At 59.0% G+C, this 18,610-nt stretch overlaps 1 protein-coding gene and 1 pseudogene across 1 annotated transcript in view; both read left to right on the top strand.

The window, feature by feature from the left end:
• Positions 1 to 18,610, top strand: part of LOC116436928 (zinc finger protein 436-like) — a 337,104-nt gene that overhangs the window by 273,495 nt on the left and 44,999 nt on the right. The gene's annotated exons all lie outside the window — the stretch shown is intronic.
• On the top strand, positions 8,461 to 16,710 carry LOC116436911 (annotated as a pseudogene).

Raw genomic sequence — 18,610 nt, 5'->3', positions numbered from 1 at the left:
ATGACGGGACAAAAGGCATCATAGAGGGACTGACTGGGAGTGGCTGGGTTCATACGGGAAGTGATGGGGGCCCTACCTTACTCTACTGGGAGGGACTGAGAGTGAAAGGAACCATACAGGGCATGACTGGGAACAACTGGGACCATGTTGGGGGCAAGTGGGATCTTATTGGGAGTGACTGGGAACATAAAAGCTTGAGTGGAGTTTTTATCCCGTGGCATTCCCGGGGAGCAGCGGCAGCTCCGCGCCCCCAGCCCGGGGGGTGGGAGCAGGGGAACCGCTGGCAGCACCTTCGGGGCACAGCCGAGGGCTGGGGGGCTCCTCCCCCACTTCATTTTCTCTGCCCAATTCAAATCATCCCCTCCCATTCAAATCCCCTCCGTTCACATCTTCTCCCCACCATTAAAGTTTCCTTGCCCCAATTCAACTTTTCTCCCCAGTTAAGCCCTGAGGCCCCTCCCCGCCCCCGGCTCCTCCCGGCAGGACTCGGCCGGGACCTTCTGGAAACAGCAGCAGGAAGAGTTCAAAAATTCCTCATTACTTCCATCGATTTCCTTGGTTTCCGGGGCATTTTCCTGCGGCTGCTCCAGGCCATGGCTGAGGGGTCCCCTCGGGCTCCAGCCCCTTTCCAGCCCCTTTTTCCAGCCCCTTTTTCCAGCTCTTTTCCTCAGCTGACCCAAAGCTGCGGATTTTGGGGGGTGGGAAGAGTCGCTCTGCTCGCGGGTCCCCGCGGTGCCCCAGGGAGGCCCCGAGGCCGCAGCGCGGTTCCCTCCATCCCCTTGGAGCGTTTGGAATCTCCAACTCTCAGCAATCGCTGTCCCTGGCATTCAATCCCCCCTGCAGGGTTTTCGCCCAGACCGGCTTTCTTTCCAGAGGGTTTTGTGGTTTCGCTTCGAGCCGGGGCCTGAGGGCACCGGAGCAGCCGCGGGTGCCGGGGCAGGAAGGGCTGAGGGACAGCAGCGCCCCACAAACCTCCGGGAGGGGGACAAGGGCTGGAGGGGGCAAAGAGAGAATAAACACGAGATTTTAGAAAAAGAAAAAACCCCAGTAAAATATAGATGATATGTAAAATATAATAAAAAAGAACTCTGAAAAAAACCCCAAAGTAACAGCAGAGCTTCTTCTCCTGGGACTTTGGGTTTCTTGTCCAAGCTCCGAGCTGGGTGTGAGCCAGAAACCAGTGGCTGGGAGAGACATTGCTGCTGAAGGGCTTCCTATGGCCAGAACTAAAGTGTCGAGTATCAAGGAAGAGCTTGAGGTTACAGAAGCGCCAGCGCTCCCGTTGGATTCCCTCGTTGGAAGCTGAAAGCGGAGCTCCGTCTGGGACTCTGCTTTGTAAGGATTGAATGTAAAACTCCAGCGCAATCCCCGTTTCCCTCCCTCCTCTGGCCAGCGGCGCACGGAGAAGGGATGGGAGTTTCGGTGAGTTCGTGCTTCCCCCTGAGGGACAGGAATCCTTGCCGTGTCCAGCGGGGGTCCCTCCCCAGCCGTGCGGTCACTCCCCGGCCCGGCCCTGAGGCGCGGGGCAGTCGCGGGGCAGCCGCGCTCCGGCCCCGTCAGCGGCACCGCCGCTTCGTGCCGGGCAGGAGCGGCAGAAGGAGCCGGGCGGCGGCGGGGGCTGAATCCCGGCAGGAGGAGGAGGAGGAAGAAGAAGAGGAAGAAGAGGAAGAAGGGGAAGAAGGGGCCGGGTCGGCCTGCGGTGTCCGATGGCCGGGGAGCAGCGGGGAGGCCTCGGGGAGCGGCGGCGGGCGGGGCTCTGCTGGAGCCGCCCCGAGGGGTTTGTGCCGCCCCGGGTCCCTGAAGGAGCCGCTCCGCGGGACGGGCGAGCTGGGAACGAAAGGAAATACAGAGAAGAGAATAAAATACAATCAAAGAGCCGCACCGAGAGGCGTCTGCCCCGCCCGCGTCTGAAGGAGCTGCACCGAGGGACGGGCGGAGGGTGAGTAGAATAAAATCCAGAGAATGGAGTAAAATAGAATAAAAAACTGCACCGGGATGTCCGCGGCGCCCGGTGTCACTGAAGAGCCGCACGGCGGGACGGGCGCTGTCGGGTGTGGCCAGAAGGGCAGCGCCGAGGAGGGAGAGAGGTGTGAATAGAAAAACAAAAAAATAGAGAGAATGAAATAAAATACAAGAAAAGAGCCTCACCAGGGGATCTCCGCAGCTCCGTGTCACTGAAGGAGCTGCACCGAGAGAGCGGCGAGAGGTGACGGTGGTGAAAAAGCCGCACTGGAGGGGCTTGGCATGGGAGGTGGGAATGGACTAAGCTCTAGAGAATAGAATAAAAAAATAACACAAACCCCGCACCGGGAGTGGCCGCTGCCCGTGACTGAAAGAGCCGCACCGAGGGACCGTCGGGGCAGCAGCGGGGGCTCTCGGCCGCCCCGCGTCACCGAAAGAGCCGCAGCCGGGGGCAGTTCTGGGGTCTTCTGGAGCCGGCCCGAGGGCTCTCGGCCGCCCCGCGTCACTGAAGGAGCCGCAGCGAGGGACGGGCGGGGCGCGGCCCGGATCGAGCCCCTCCAGCTGCGCCTCGAGCGGCGACCCCGCGGGACCGCGCCGGGGCCGGGCGGCGGCGGCAGCCGGAGCCGGGAAAGCGGCTTGGAGCGGCGGAGACGAGCGGGGTGTTCCCGAGCAGCTCCGCTCAGCCCTCGGGCACCGGGGGGTTCCGGGGGTTGTTCCCGACCAGCTCCGCTCAGCCCTCGGGCACCGCGCTGGGGTCGCCGCGCACTTTTCACCCCCGGCCGCCCCCACGGGCCGGGCCCCGCGGCTCCCGCTGCCGCCGCCTCAGCCCCGCCGAGCCCAGAAACCACGAAAAATCGCCGGCATGCACTAAAAAAGCTTTTCGTGCGCAGCGATGGGTGCGGGGGGGAGTCCTTATGAACTCCCCTCCCCTCAGACCCTCCCGGGCACCGCCGGGCATTAGCGCAGCTCCCGGGGCCGTGTCCCGGCCACACTTGGGTATTAAATCCGACAGATTTGAGGAGCGGGCACAGCCCTAGAAACCAGGGCTTTGCCCTCGGCAGCTTGGAGCGGCACGAGGGGGATAAAGGATCCCCTGCACTCACCGATGCCTCCTGAAGCAGCTCTGCCCCCCTAAGAACGAGGCTGTATTTGGGAGAGGGAGGATGGCTGGGATGGGATCTGGAATGAGACAGACACATGTTGGGATGAAGAGGTTTGAAGGGGTCCCGTCACTGAGCAGGTTTTGGGGCACCCTCTTGCAAGAGCTCAAGATTTTCAATCACGGCACCATCTATACGCCTTTCCCAACCCGCTTGCCATAGCAGTCTCTGTGTGGGTTTCAAAAAGATTTCTGCCAGCTTTCTACAGTCAAACGGAGTCATTAAACCACTCGTAAAGATATGGTGCAACAAAGTTTGCACGTCCGGGTTGGTTAATCCATACTGCATCCCAGCTTTTTGTCCTTCTCGGACGAGCTTCCAATTGAGCCCCGCCCACTGGCGTTGGTTCGGATTACCGGGGGCAGCAATTCCCGGGAACGCTTGTGCAATAAATTCACCCTCAATCAAAGCCTCCCGTATGATTCCCTGCCACCGCCGAGCAGGATTGTCGGAAGCAGGGCGGCTTGGGGAGCCGCGGGCAGGACTTTCTTTTTTCCGCTCCGGCCTTTGAGCCGGGGGATCAGTCGTTCTTCGCATTCCCCGGCTCCGCTCCAGCTTTTGCCCCGGTTGAAATTTCCCCGCATTCCCTTCTCGCTCCCGCGGTTTTCCCCCTTCTCTGTTCGCCAAACTGTTTCCTCGGCAGGAGTCACAGGGCGGACGGACCCCCACCGGGGCCACCCCCCCGGGGAGCCGGGCCCGCGATCCCCGCGGCCAACGCCGGCCGAAAACTCGGCACCGCGACACACATTCAGCAGCTGATTCAGGATTCTTTCTCCCCTCCGCCACCAGTGGCGGTTTCTGGTTTTCTCTTTCTTTCTCCTGCCGCTTGTGTTCTCCAAGCGGCTCAATCGCTCTGCCCTTGAACACCCGCCGTTCGCATTGGAATCCCCGCTCTGGCTAAGCCGCGGTGAGGCAGACGGCGATGGGGGTAGCGGGGGACACACACGCCCCCCCAGTGCTAAAGTTAACTCTTCGGGGGACACCACGGGACACCTCCGAGGCAGTTCTGGTGCTTGCGGAGAGGGGAGCTCATCCACTTCCATTTTCTCTGGTTCTGGCGCGGGCTGCGGAGCCTGTAACTCCGTCTCCGCGGGTGCAGAAGGCAGGGACGGTATAACTGGGTCTACTCCCCCAAAGAATTCTCGTGCTTACGTCGGAAGGGCAGCAGCGGGACTGCCTGGCTCTAGATGGGCTGCTGCCCCTACCGCAGCTGTTTTTTCTGCTTCTATTGGCCTCAGCGCCATTATTATTAACTTCCATAGCGTACTAAGCCCTTTAGTCTCTTTTAATCCATCGCTTATGGCGTCCCAAAGAGTGATTCCCAGCCTTTCCCACTCAAGAGTGCTGAGAACGCTCCCATGGGTGGCAAAAAATCCTCTCTCCCGACCCCATCTTAACAGTCTTTTCAAGACCTCCGGGTCATGCTTCTCTCAAAGAGAATGTGCTGGAGGACCCTGAACGTGGCCCGCTCCTCTTTCGACAGACCCTTCCCCATCCTCCAGCCCCCGGCCTCTCACCTCTTCGGGTGCACCCGCTGCAGCGTACATTTTCCGGAGTTCTTTCCCCAGGAGCTTTCTTCGGCTCCCCCAACTCCAACGGAGCCGTTCTCTGACTGCCCCCTCCATGGTCCAGCCCTGGCAGGCTCCGACCGGGGCCTCCTGCCTTTTCACTCCACAGACCCCCTTCAGAATCCAAAGGGTCCGGTCTGCTTCATTATCGCAGCGTTTATCACATTGCGAGGTCACCAGCATGCGGGAGCTCAGGACTTCTGAACAACGAACCAATATGATTCCACAGAAGACATTTTATTGTTCACATTGCACTCTACTTACGCATTTTGCAACTGCTGTGCACGCGATCACGCACTTCTTGATTGGTCCCTCGATTTTGTCCATGCGTTCTGCACGCACTTTTCAGAAAACAGGATTGGTTCTAGTCCAGTGCGGCACAGTCCTTCCTTATCTATTTCTCGCTGCCTTGGTATTCTGCTTCTCAGCTCCTTCTTTCCCAATTGAGCGCTGCTTACATTTCGGTAACCTTGATGCATTCCTGGTGGCTCTGATAAGAATCACTAAGATGGCTTTGGCTGGGGCACACTAACGGGGTTCACATACATTACAACACCCTCCAATCCTGAGGGATGTGTTACTGGGAGGGGGGACACACCTGGCTCTTGCACTTGGAGTGCGGCCCACAGGGAAGGACATGGGGAACCCATTTTAGGGTAGATCCTGCTGCTTTCCACCAATTTCAGTGGGGGGTATAAATGGCTCTGGGAGATTTCCCCGGTCATTTTAGGAGGCGGAGGTGACCCCTTTTTTGGGAGGATCCTGATGCTTTCCACCAGTTTGGGGGTTCTAAATGGCTTGTGGTGGACACATTTTCGTGGGTTCTGATGCCGCCCACCCGTGCTCCGCACTGGTCCGGACTGGTGCTCCCAGTGCCGCATGGGGCAGGGCCATGGGGACCCCTCCACGGCACAGCGTGGCTGCTTTGGGGCTAGTGACACTTGCCCGGCGCTGGCCATGGGGCGTGTGCTGGCAGCTGGGGCCGTACTGGTGGTACTGGTGGTGCTGGGAGCTCCCGTGTCTGGGGACCAGCAGGACTCGGGTGAATGTGGGCATCTCAGGGGTGTGGTGGGGACGATGGGAAAATATTGAGAGAGGTGGGAAAAAGGGAGGAAGAGAGCAGAAAATCGGAGCTGGAATGCCCAGACCAGGAGTCCAGACCAGGGGTCTCCGGCCTGACTGCCCCCCAGGAAGTGGCTCCCACAACCCCTCACCCTGTCCCCAAAATCCCTTGGGATCCCCCACCCATCTCTGTATTCCCCCTCCAAAATCTCCAGGCTCCTGCGGTGAGAACAAAGGGGTCCAAGTCCCCAACTAGTGTGACCACAAGCACCAAACTTTTTTCTCCACACAACAATCTTCCCTCTTTTCCCCTTCCTGGCTTCCCCCACAGCAGCTGGGAGCAGCCAAGAGCCCAGCGCTGCCCCAGCCCGACCGGCCCCAGCTCCATCCCTGCTCCTCCCATGGGATGCGATGGGTTTGGGGGGAGGGGGCCAAGGGTGGGCACTGGACCTGGGGGGAGGACGAGCGGGGGATGGGATGAAGGAGGAGGGGGAGAAGGGATGGAAGGAGGAGAAGGAGGAAGTGCAGGAGGAGCGGGAGGAAGAGGAGGGGTAGAGGAGGAGCGGGAGCAGGAACAGGAGGAGAGGAAGAGGAGGCAGCACGTGCGTCCATCGCTCCCCGTATCTGCAGCCCCCCGCCCCGGGAGCATCGCCCCCCCGCATTCTGCAGGGAACCGGGGAGGGGAAGCTCACCCCAAATACCTTGTGTGGACCCTGGGAGGGTTTTTTGGGCGGTTTCCGCTGGCAGCTCACAGCAGAGCCCCAGCAGTGGGTGGGGGATGTGGGGTCTCCCCCCATGTGTGGGTTGGTCTCCCTGGGTCAGGCTCTGGTACCACGTGGCGATCGCCCGGTGCCGGTGCAGCGTGAGGGGGACACCAGTTTCAGGGACACTGGTTTTGGGGACACCGGTTTCAGGGACTGCCTGGGAGATCCAGGTTTGGGGGAAGCTCGAGAGCCACGGAGTGGGAAGAGCGGAGAGGGGCGATCCCGGAGCTGGGGGACCCCTGGCAGCCTGAAGGGAGGGGGAAGATGGAGAGCAGGGGAACCAGGGACCCCTTGGACACCGAAGTGGGGAGCCTGGAAAGGGGGGACCCCTGGGATTCCCCGGACCCCTGATAGCCCAGAGAAGGTGGGAACCCCGGATATGGGGGAACCTCAAAATACACAGGACCCCCAGAAACCCAGAGAGAGGGAACTCCTGAGAGGTTATTTTTGCTGAATCTTGGAGTTTTCTGTTTGAATTTGGATCTCTTGGGCTGAATCTTGATATTTTCTAAATTTTTGGGGTGGGGGAGGGAATCCTGTTGTTTCTGAGCTTTAGTGGTCCAAATGTTGGTGGTTTGGTTTTTTGAAGGGCAGAATTTTCCTATTGTGGAGGAGTTTTTCCTGTATATCAAGATTTTGGGAGTTTTGGGGCTGTGTCTCTGTGTTTAGGGCTTTTGTGGTTGGATCTTAATATTTTGAAGGGTTTTATGAACACAAATGCCTGGTGACTTCTAGAGATGGACTTGGGCTGGAGGAACCCCCAACCTAACACACTCACCCCTTGTTTTTGCCCTGAAAACAGGATTTGTCATTCCAAAGCTATGGCCAGATGGAGAAGGAGGCTGCGAGGAAGAGGAAGATGCCCCGGGAGCCCCAGGCAGGTGAGGAGGAAGTCACTGTCCCTTTCCCCCTCTCTCCTGCTCCATCTCCCAGCCCAGCATCACCCCTGGCTGCAGGACAACCCCGCTGCCGACGCCGTCCTGCCGGGGATGGACTGGGGGGATCTCCTTCCCCTTCCCTGTGGCACGGAGGCAAATCCCATCCTCTCCTTCTCCACTCTCCTTCCTCTCCTCGTTCTGTCCTTATTCCTTCCACTTTCCTTCCTCCTCTCCTTCTTCCCTGGTTTCTTCTTCTTGTTCCTTCCTCTCCTTCTACCTTTTCCTTTTCCCTTCGCCCTGCCCCTTCCTCTCCTTCTCCTTCCTGCCCCAGGCACTGAGCTGCAGATGGAGACCAGGGGGAACAAATCCCTGTGGCAGAACCTCGTGGAAGAGGCTGCTTTCAGCAGCTCCTCGGTGCAGGAATCCAGCGGGGAGGAAAAACTGAAGAGATCCACGAGGAGTGGCTGCAAACCCAGCCCAGGGAGCTGCGAGGAGGAAAGACCCCCCGTGAGACAGAAAGGCAGCCAGAGATCCAGCCACAGCTCAGAGCTGATGGAGAAGCCTCAGGGTAGAGAGAAGCCCCACAAGGGCTTGGAATGTGGAAGAGATTTGGAAATCCACGGGGATGCAGAGATACCCCGCAGCCCCTGGAGGAGCCCCCACCGGAGCAGGGGATGCCTGAGGAGAGGCTGTGAGCCCGTGCGAGACCCGTGGACAGAGGGGCCCTGCCGGAGCAGCCTGTCCTTGCAGGACTGACCCCGGGGCAGAGCGACCCCCGGGGCTGCAGCAGTGTGAGGGGACTGCTGCCCGTGGGACAGACTCAGGCTGGAGAAGTTCCTGGAGAACTGCCTGGTGGGAGGGAGCCCAGAGTGCAGCAGGGGAACGACTCCTGTCCCTGAGCAGCGGGAGAAGGCACCGGGGATGAACTGAGCATGGCCCCCATTCCCTGTGTCCTGCACTGCCGGGGTGGGAGGTGGAGATGGAAGGAGGGAGGGGTGGGAGGAAGAAGTTAGGAAGGGTCTTCTTTTACTTCGCATTACCCTGCTCTGAGTTTTTGGAATTTTCTGCCACAAATCTCTCCCCTCGTGCACTCAGCCAAAGGGGTTTGGGGCGGTTTTCCCTTTCTCGGGGAAATCAAAGCCATGCACTGATGCTCCGAATTAGGGGCGGCAGTAGCGAGGCTGCAGGGCTTCCCAAGGAGCCGGAGGCACCCGACACGCAGGGCTGGGCAGGTCGGGCCGGGAGCAGCGGAGAGCTTTGTTTCTCTTCTCAGCTGAATGGCGGCTCGGGCCGGGCCCGTTCCAGGGCTGCTCCTCAGCTGCGGCTTTCCCCTCACGCAGCCCGGGGGGCGCTGGGAGCGCGGGGCGGGGCTGGGCCGTGTGCAGAGCCCGCCCCTCGCTCCGATTGGGCGGTGCTGCCGTCAGTCGTGGTTCTGGCGCGCTGATTGGTCGGAGCGGGGAGCAGCCCGGGCCCGGAGCCGCCGGCAGGGCGGCCGTGGCGCAGCAGAGGCGCCATTGGCGGAGCGTCTGTGCGGGCCCGGGAGCGGCGGCGGCGGCCGGAGCCCGGTGAGGCGGCGGCGGAGCTCGGAGGCGGCCCCAGCGCAGGTGGGAGCCGCGCTCGGTTCTGGCGGGGCTCGGGGCTGGCTGCGGGCGGAGGGGGCGGCAGGGGGCTGTGGCGGGTTCGTTGTGCCGTGTGGGCGCCGTGTTCGCCCTGGCGTGAGGGCGCTGCGGGAGCGGCTGCCCGCGGTCTCCTTCCCGCTGCTGCCTCGGCAGGAGCCGGTGCCGGAGCAGCGCTGGCTCGTCCCGGCTGCTGTGGGTAGGACAGAGGTGGCTGCCCCGTGGCCGGCAGTGTGCGGGAAAGTTCCCGTGGCCAGAGGTTTGTGTCCCCAGAGGAGCCGGAGGAGTCGTGTAAAAGTAACTTTATTCGTGGACAAAGGGAGAGGCCACGGGGCATTTCCCGTGGGGTCTGTCCAAGTGTTGGAGGACGCAGCCTCCTTTTTATGCCGATTTGCCCGGCCGCATCTCCGTGTCCCTTTCCGCAGTGGCTGAGGTCCTTGGAAGGTACAGACTTCCCGATCCGCCTGCTGCATGTGCCCCTTAATGTGCCCCCCCACTTTGTATAACATCCGATAGTCATGGCTCTGTGAAGTTTTATTTCCTTTGTTCTCTGTTTCACCACTTCTCCTTGGCCATCTCTTTGCCAAGAGCAGTTTGAGTCATTTAATTTTCCACAACCTCCTGGTCCTTCTGCTGGAAGAGAATCTGATGCCATCCCAGGGTGAAATGTGGCGTTGCTCATGGGAGTGGATTGGTGGGTGAGAAGGTCAGGAGCTGGAGCTGTGTGCTTGGTTATGATTTGGAGGACAGCTTGTAATCTAATGATGCACTGAAATGATCAGTGGGTTCTCTGGCACCTGGTATGAATTTGTTCGGGTTCCCAGGGGCTGCTCCATGGTGTTGTAGGATTTGTTCTGGTGGCCGTTCATCTTTTCCCCATTTTTGGGCGCTCCCAAAAATGCCAGGGAAGCATCAATTGACTGCTTTTCTCTGATTAATCATCACATCCTTGGATTCCCAAGTGATTTCGCTGACCTTGTGTCAGCAAAAGCAGCCCAGTGGTCAAACCCACCCTGTATAACACAGAGAGTGCCAGCAGATGTTGGAGTGGGGAGAGGGATGATTCCCCCCCGCTTTTGTGAGTGAAGTTCTCCCAACATTCTCCGTTTGCTGTTTTCCTTTGCAGCTTCAGGGATTTCTGTTGCAGAGTCAGAGATGCTCAGTGTGGGCTCTGCCTTTAGCGATGCAAATTCCGTCAGTGCAGGGAGGCAGAGCTTGGGGTGAGGGGCAGAGGGAATCAGCCCAATTCCTGTGGCAGGCAAGGAGAGCCTGGGACATTGTGCACACTTCCCGCAGCAGAGTTAATTTGCATTTCTAAAGCTCCTCTGCTGGCTGCCTGGAAGGAAGCTTCTCTTGCAGGGCAGCCATCCCAGGAGGTGCATGTGCCCCTCCCCCCTCCGCTCCCTTTTTTTTTTTCCCCCCCTTTTTTAACATGGTGTTTCATTAACTCTTTATGAGTTAAAGGGTCAGTTTTAAAGCTCTTCCAGTTTTGCAAAATGCAACCTACAGGTGAACATTGAATAACCCATTCCAAAATTCTGCCATCACTAACAGCCACACACACACACGTATACAAATAAGCCCCAAAGCAATAAAGATTTTTGGTTCTTCTCCTTGGACTAAAAATTGACTCTCACACGTTTGGCCCAAACCCAGCTGACAATATCAAAGTAGTATTATTAAGAAAAAAACATTCTAATGGTGCAATCATGTCACTGAAACTGTGGGAAGAACAAAAACTCTACAACAACCTTTTTAGTATTAGAGGATCAAGGCATTACTTTATTCTGGCCAGGATGTGCAACAGAAATCATTTCATGCACACGTAACCCGGGTGTGCAGAGAAAATCATTCCATGGCACACGAGTTTTACTCGATTTTTCCTCAACTTTATGCAGTCTAAACCCATAGAAATCCATAGGTTTAATGTTCATTGGTTCCAAGTTGGGTAGTTCTTAGTATTTGGTTTCCTATTGGCCCCGGATTGCTTGGCCTCTGATGTTAATTAGGTGCACACTCCTTGATTTCCTTCTCAGCCTTTTCCAGAGCAGGGGTCTCCAGCTGTGCCGGGGGCAGTGTCTGGGGTAGCTGTTCCTTGATGTTTGCTGATGGGCGTTGATGTTTTGTTGATGGGCGTTATCTTTTGGGTATCTTTTGGGCTCTTCCCAGTCTGTTGAGATGTTAAGCTCATCTCTGTTGAGTGGTGTAACATCCCTTAACAAACACTTTAAATTCCTTTCCCCAAGACAGAGGCAAACCAAGCCTGAGTAGAGAAATAAAATTTTAAAGCAATTCTGAACTTGGTATATTTTCCATCAATCGAATCCCGCCCAGCCCAGAGTGTGAGTGTAACTGAGAGCCAGAGTGGAATTCTCCCGCTGTCTCGCGCAGCAGCTGTGGCGAGTGCAGGCACAGAAAGCTCTGAAGGTCGCCCGGTGCCAGCGAGGATTGGCCCCCAGTGCCTGGAGATGCCAGAGGAGGTGCCCAGCCAGACTATTCCAGCAGAGGATCTGTGGGCAGCCCCCGGGGCTTCCCCCGCTGTGGAGCCCTGGCTGCTGCTGCGGCCCCTTCTGTGCAGGGTCAGTGGCGGCCTCGCATGGTCCTCCTGCAGCCGGGGAGTGCAAATCCGCGGGGCTTCAGAGAGCTTGAGGCGAGGGTGAGGGGTCCCCCCGTGTTCAGCTGTGCTGGCGGCTGTTTCTGTGCTCGGGGACACTTGGAATGGGCCACGCCCTTGGCCACCAGTGGTGCTTCTTTGCGCTCCTCAGGCAGGACCCGATGTCCTGGTTGGATGTTGTGGGCAGCAAAGTGCCAAGGCAGGGTCTGTGCCAGCCGAGCTTCCTGTGGAAGAGATTTCACAAGAGACAGGATTGTGGCCACAGACTGCTTGAAACAGACATCCCTGATCTCCACCCCCCACTAGGTCGGGAACTCCCAGTTTGAGGAATTGAAAACCTCAATTCCAGGGGAGGTAATTGAATATCTGCCCTGGGTCTGGCTCTTCTTCTTGCCAAAGCCAATGGCAGCAGCCGTAGCCGTGGCATCTTGGTTTCTCTCAGCAGCTTCAGAAGGTGTTTCTTTAATTCCCCATTCATTCTTTCCACCCGACCTGAGCTCTGGGGTTGCCAGGGTGTTTGGAGGTGCCACTGTGTTCCTAAAGCAGCCAGAACGGCCTGAAGGATCTTTCCTGTAAAATGAGTTCCCGTGTCTGAGTCTATTGTCTGGGAGGGCCAGGGCAGGAGGCTCAGTTAATCTGCTTTTGAAGCCTTGAAAATTGTGCTTTCCTTCTGGTGTCCATGATGGGGTTTCTTGGCTGGCAGGAGAGGAGTGTTGTAGGGAGAGATGCCTGGCTCCAGAAGCGCTGCCTTTAGCAGGGCCTCAGTAAGAGGCTGTAACCCCTTCCTTGCCTCCCTTGGAACAGGGTATTGCTTTTAGACACCACTTGTCCTGGTTGCTTCAGAGGAATTTGGAGAGGCTCCATATCTGATTTTCCCTATTTCCCTAGGGCTGCCCACACTTCTGGGTTCCCTTCAGCAGAGGCCTTGGCAGACATTTGACACCAAGGTACAGCAGCATTAGCCTCTGTATCTCCTTTGACAATATGAATTTGCATTCCCACTTCAGCCACCAAATCCCTTCCCAGTAAATTACAATCACAATTAGGAACAAACAGAAATTGATGGGTTTCAAACCCATCTCCCACATCTACTGATAGTGGTTGAATAAAACACCCCTGCTCATCTTTCCCACTTATTGCCTGAATAATCAAGGAACTTCTTGACAATTTCCCCCCTTAGGTCTCAGATTCGGAGTGGATCGAGAGGCCCCTGTGTCCATCAGGAGCGGCCTCGTCTCGATCCAGAGGCGCCCTGAATGTTCTCAAGGGCTCTGGTGCGGTGGGTCCCTGGTGTGCTGGGAGCTCTGAGAGCCCTGACAATCCATGTCCATCAGGGGTGGACTTGCTGGTGCTGAGGGTGCTGCTGTCTGTGCTTGCAGTGTCCTTGTGGCCTGCAGCTGGAGCCCTGATTCCTTGGCAGGGGCTGTTTGGGTGGGCTCTGCCGTGCCGAGGAGGGCAATGCCTGTGCCAGGTGCTTGTGGCCGCCGCCGTCCCCTGGGTGCTGGGGCCCCCTTGGGCCCTGCGGTTCATCCCTGGGGGGCTGTAGAAACTCTGCCATGGCCTTTGCCTTCACCTTGGCCTTTTGCTCATCCCTTCTTGCATTCCCCTGCTGAGCCTTTCTGGCCAAGTGCTGCAGGGGCTTCTTGTGCCTCTCCTGCAGCCCCCTCAGTGCCTGTGGGTGCTCATCCTCTGACAGCTGCTGAGCTTTCTGCACAATCATTCGTTTCTCCAGTGACCCAAACAAGATCGATGAAAGAAAATCCTGATCCTTCCACATCCCGCAGCCTCCTGGGGGCCGGGGGCCAGTGCCGGCCCTGCCCGGGGGGTGTTGGGGTCAGGCAGTGCCCGGCGCTGAGCCCCGGCTGCCCCACAGCCCCGGCCCGGCCCCGCAGCTCCCCACAGGCCCCCAGCCCGTGCTGCCCTGTCCTGCTGCTCCCCCCCACAGAGAAACACCCTGAAATCCTGACCTTCTTTGTTTTCCTGTCCTGGAAAGCAGGGATACAAAAGATCTGGATCAGCTGGCAAATTTTGAGGATAAGATGGTGCTGAAAAGCATCCCAGTCCTCACTTTTTTCTCTTCCTCCTCTTTTCCATCTTCCTTTTCCTTTCTTACCACATAGATTCCTCCTGCTGCTGTTTGCCTTAACCATATTCCTGCACACTCCCTTCAACCAATCCCTTCCCAGCACACCAACACCATCCATCCCCTGTTGCTGAGACCCCTTCTCGACTTCCCTTTTTACCCCCGCTGGGTGTCCATGTCCTTAATTAGCTCTGGGAGAATGTGCAAACTGCCTCCACATTGTCCCCTTTTGTATAGGACACGATGTCCATGGTTGTGTTGAGGCTTTGTTGTTGTTCTGGAAGTTGAGGAATTGAGCAGGAGCTTGGCTGAGCAGCAGTGTGTGTCAATCAGTGCCATTTTGTGGAGCTGATGGTTTGTGGTGTCACTTGCTTGTGTCCAAGTCGGTGTGGCTGTGTCCGAGCAGATTGAGAGCATGTGTTTGTAGGGAGGCGTTGCTGTTGTTCGTTCGCTGGGGGTGCCCGGTTTTCGGGCCATCCCCCCTGGAGCAGGGTGTCCCCCCTTGGTGCAGGCGCGGCCCTCAGGCAGCGCTCAGCCAATCAGAAGGCGCGGCGCTGGTGAGTCAGCAGTTGCCAGGCAGAGCCGCAGCGCCCGGCGCTCCCCAGCTGGAGCCCCCGTGTGGCCCGGCCTTGGCGCCCCCCGCGAGGGGAATTTGGGGAGGTGGGAGGGGGGGAGCGCCAAGGCCGGGCCGGCCCGTGCTGTGCTGGCAGAAGTGGCTGCGGCGGGGGCCGAGTGCGGGCAGGAGCGGCCGAGAGCCCAGCGCTGCCGCAGCCCGAGCTGCCGCAGCTGCATCCCTGCTGGTGCTGTGGGATGCGAGAGCTCTGGGGGGCAGAGCGAGCCAGGGGTGGGTGCTGGGCCTGGGGGGAGGAGGAGAAAGGCTGGAGGAGCAGGGCTGGAGACCAGAATGGTGAAAGGATGGACGTGGGAGCAGCAGGTGGGATTCAGCAGGAGAAGGAGTAGTGTGAGGAAGAGGAGTGTGAGGAAGAGTAGGGACACAGGAGGAGGAGGAGGAGGAGCAGGAAGAGGAGGCACCGCAAGGTTCCAGCACTCGCTGTATCTGCAGCCTCCCCCCAGCCCCAGGAGCGTTGCCCCCCCCATCCAGCAGGTGATCAGGGAGGGGGATCCACGATTTTCCCGTGGGTGAATCTTGGTGTTTCTGAGGTTTCTTGGTCTCCATGTTGGTGGTTTGGTTTTTTTGTGGGGGCTGAATGTTTATATTTTGGAGCGGGTTTTGTCTGAATCTTGATGTTTTGGAAGTTTTGGGTCTGTGTCTTGATGTTTGTGGGACTTTTGGGCTGAATCTTGGTGTTTTGGAGGTTTTAACAGACACCAGATGCCTGGTGATGGCCTTGGGTGGAGGAAACCACCAGCCCAAGGCGCTCACCCCTTGTTTCTCCCCCCAAACCAGGATTTGTCATTCCCAAGGCGTGGCCGGATGGAGGAGGAGGAAAAGCCCCGGAGATGCTGCACGAGGAGGGGCTGCAAACGCAGCCCAGAGAGATCCAAGGAGGAAAGAGCCCCCCTGTGCCGGGAAGGCGGCCGGAGATCCAGGGGGAGCTCGGAGCTGGGGGAGAAGCCTCAGGGTGGGGAGAAGCCCCACAAGTGCTTGGAATGTGGGATGGGCTTCAGGTGGAACTCCAGCCTGATTAAACACCAGAGGATCCACACTGGGGAGAGGCCCTATGAGTGTGGGCAATGTGGGAAGGGCTTCTCCAGCATCTCCCACCTGATCCAGGCACCAGGTGGTCCACACCAGGGAACGGCCCTATGAGTGCTTGGATTGTTGGAAGAGCTTCGGCCAGAGCTCCGAACTGAGGGTACACCAGCGCACCCACACTGGGGAGAGGCCCTACGAGTGTTCTGAGTGTGGGAAGAGGTTTCAGAGGAGCTCCCACCTCCTCGTACATCAGCGCATTCACACGGATGAGAGGCCCTTCCGCTGCCCCGACTGCAGGAAGGGCTTCAAATACAACTCCACCCTCATCAAGCACCGGCGCATCCACACCGGGGAGAGGCCCTACGAGTGTCCTGAGTGTGGGAAGAGCTTCTCCAGCAGCTCTCACTTGACCCAACACCAACGGAGGCACCGCTAAGGGAAGCCCTGCGAGTGCCCCGAGTGCGGGAAGAGCTTCGTGCGCTGCTCCAGCTCCATCCCCCGTGGGAGGATCGGCGTTGGATGATCCCCAGTGACCCCCGTTGGGCAGAGCCCTGGTGACCCCCGTTCCGGGTGATCCGCGCTGGGTGGGGGGAAGGTGTTGGAGAGATTTCTTTGCCTTCTCCTTGTGCTGCTGGGATTTGGTTGGGAATAAATTCCCTCCCTGTGCCCAGGCTGGCTCTGTTGTGCCCGTGCCGGTGCTCGGGGCGGGATCTCTCCCGGTCCTTCTCTCAGCTCCTGGGCCTTTCCTTGTATTTCCTGTCCCTGTGCAGTAGCAGAGGGCAGGGACAGAGCGGTTTTGGTGTCTCCCGGCATCCAGGCAGGGCCAGCCCAGCCCCGGGGGTTGTGAGGGGCTTGTGGGGGTCCCCCGTTTTCGGGACATCCCCGCTGGAGGAGGGTGTCCCCCCTTGCTGCAGCCCCAGCCCTCAGGCAGCGCTCAGCCAAGCAGAGAACACCCTCAGCTGGGGCCTCGTTTTTGGGCACAACTGAGCCCCTGGACATCTCCATCCCCATTTTGGGGTGCAGCTGAGCTCCTGGATACCTTCCAGGAGCTCAGTTTTGGGGCTGTATTTGGCTTGCACAGCCTGGTTTTGGTAGCGGGGTTGGTTCAGAGGTGGCTTCTGAGAGAAGGATCTGGAAGCTTCCTCCATGTCTGGCAGAGCCAATCCCTGGCGGCTCCAAAGATGGAGGTGCCGGATGCAGAGATGCCCCCACAGCCCCTGGGAAGGAGGGAGGGGTGGGGGGAGGGTGTTTTTAAGGGTCTTCTTTTCCTTCTCATTCTCCTGCTCTTATTTTTTCGGTGTCATCAATTTAATTGATATCTCTAATTAGAGCCTGTTGTGCCCGTGCTGGTGTTTGCTGAGGGATCTCTCCCAGTCCTTATCCCCACCCGGGAACCCTCGGTTCCATTTTCTCTCCCCTGTGCAGCTGCGGGGGGCAGGGACAGAGTGGCTTTGGTGGGTGCCTGGCACCGGGCCAGCGTCACCCCAGGCCATGGGCACCCCTGAGATCCCGCGTCCCTGGGGACACATTTCTGGGCACAACTGAGCTCCCACCTGCCCAGCACCTCGAGGTTCCCCCTCCAAAAAACCCCACCGCGAGGCTGCAGCGTCCCTAAAGCCCCTCAGCCAATCAAAATCGTGGCCAGCGCTGGCCATGGGGCGAGTGGTGGCAGCTGGGGCCGTACTGGTGGCACTGGTGGTGCTGGGAGCCCCCCGGCTGCGGGCGCGGAGCTCTCGGGTGAGCGGGGGGGGTGGGATGCGATGGGAAAGGGGGGGAGAAGGGGAAAAAGGGGTGATGGGACCCCTAAAATGAGTGAGAGGTGGAGGGGACCCTCAAAGGAAGAGCAGGAGGGGGCTGAAGAGTGGGGGAGAAATGGGTGGGAGGGGGTGGGAAAGTGGGGAAAAGTGGAGGATGGGACCCTAAAAGTGAGCGGGAGTGGGCTGGGGATTGGGGGATTGTGGGGGAAAAGGGTGGAAAGGGTGAAAAGGAGGAAATGGGACTCCAAAACTCCTCTGGGGAGCGGCTGGAAATGGCGGGGGAGGGGATGTGAAATAGGGAGAAGGGTGGAAAAGAGGAAGTGGGAGCACGGGCAGGAGGGTCCCATGGCGGCCGTGGGGCACAGGGGGTGCGGAGCGGGGATCCGGGGTGGCTCCCGGAGCTCTGGGCGTGCTGGGGGCTGCAGGGGGGCACCCCCTGAGCTGTGTCCCGCACACACAGGGGTGTTCCAGGGGATGATGAAGTCCGAGTGTCACTTCATGAAGGGCAGCGAGCGGGTGAGGTTGGTGCAGAGGAGCATCTGACAGCGGGAGCAGCAACTGCACTCGGCAGCGATGTGGGGCTGTTGGTGGGGGACACCCCGTGTGGGGAGAAACAGGCGCAGTGCTGGAAGAGCCATGCAGCAAGAGTGGGGTACAAAGGGGCTCTGGCGGACAGGCTCTGGCGGCACAACCGCGAGATCGTTGCCCCGTTGCTGGCGGAGCGCAGAGGTGCAGAACGTCGGGCAGAGCGAGTCCCCTCGGGCCCTGCCCTGGGGATGAGCCTGGAGCCCCTCAGCCCCCCTGGAGCCCATCCCCGGGGCCTCTTGTCCTTCCAGGTTCCCCTGAGCTCTCCCAGTCCCTCCCAGTGCATCCCAGTGTCTCCCAGTGCCCCCGCGCGTGTCCATCGCAGCCCTGCGTGGCGCTGACGCCCCTCAGCCAATGAGAGCGCGTCTCTCTGATGACTCATCAGTTGCCAGGCAGACCCGCAGCGCCGACTGCCCCGTGCTGGACTCGGCCTCCCAGTGCCGCGCGCTCCGTTCCCAGTCGCTCCCAGTGCCCTCCCAGTGCCTCCCCAGTGCCCTCAATCCACTCCCCTCTCACGAGGGCAGCTCACTTCTCTCAGAACACTCCAGTCCAAAGCTGTCTATGCTTCTAGGCCGATCTCTTGTCCTGTTTCTCGGTGTTGGGCATTCCATCAAGAGCCACCCTTCTTTTTAGGCTCGGCAAAGGGGCTGGGAGAGGGTTTGGGGGATCCTCGGAAGGCAGGGAGCAACTGGGATGGGGCTTGTGGAGTCCTGGAGGGGATGAGAGTGGGTTTGGCATGTGCTGGAAGGTTTAACGGCGTTCTGGACAGATTGGGGACGAAAAAAAGAGGGGTTTAGGGGGTCCTGATGGCTCTCTGGGGGGTTTTTTGAGAGGTCCTGACCTCTGCGGACCCCCCACAGATGCCAGCAGAAACTGCCCGCAGCAAGATTCTGACGGAGATCGG

This window comes from Corvus moneduloides, chromosome 31, assembly GCF_009650955.1.
Source record: "Corvus moneduloides isolate bCorMon1 chromosome 31, bCorMon1.pri, whole genome shotgun sequence".
Lineage (NCBI taxonomy): Eukaryota > Metazoa > Chordata > Aves > Passeriformes > Corvidae > Corvus > Corvus moneduloides.
The sequence above is the reverse complement of the archived record's forward strand: the minus strand, read 5'-3'. Positions and strand labels throughout refer to the sequence as shown.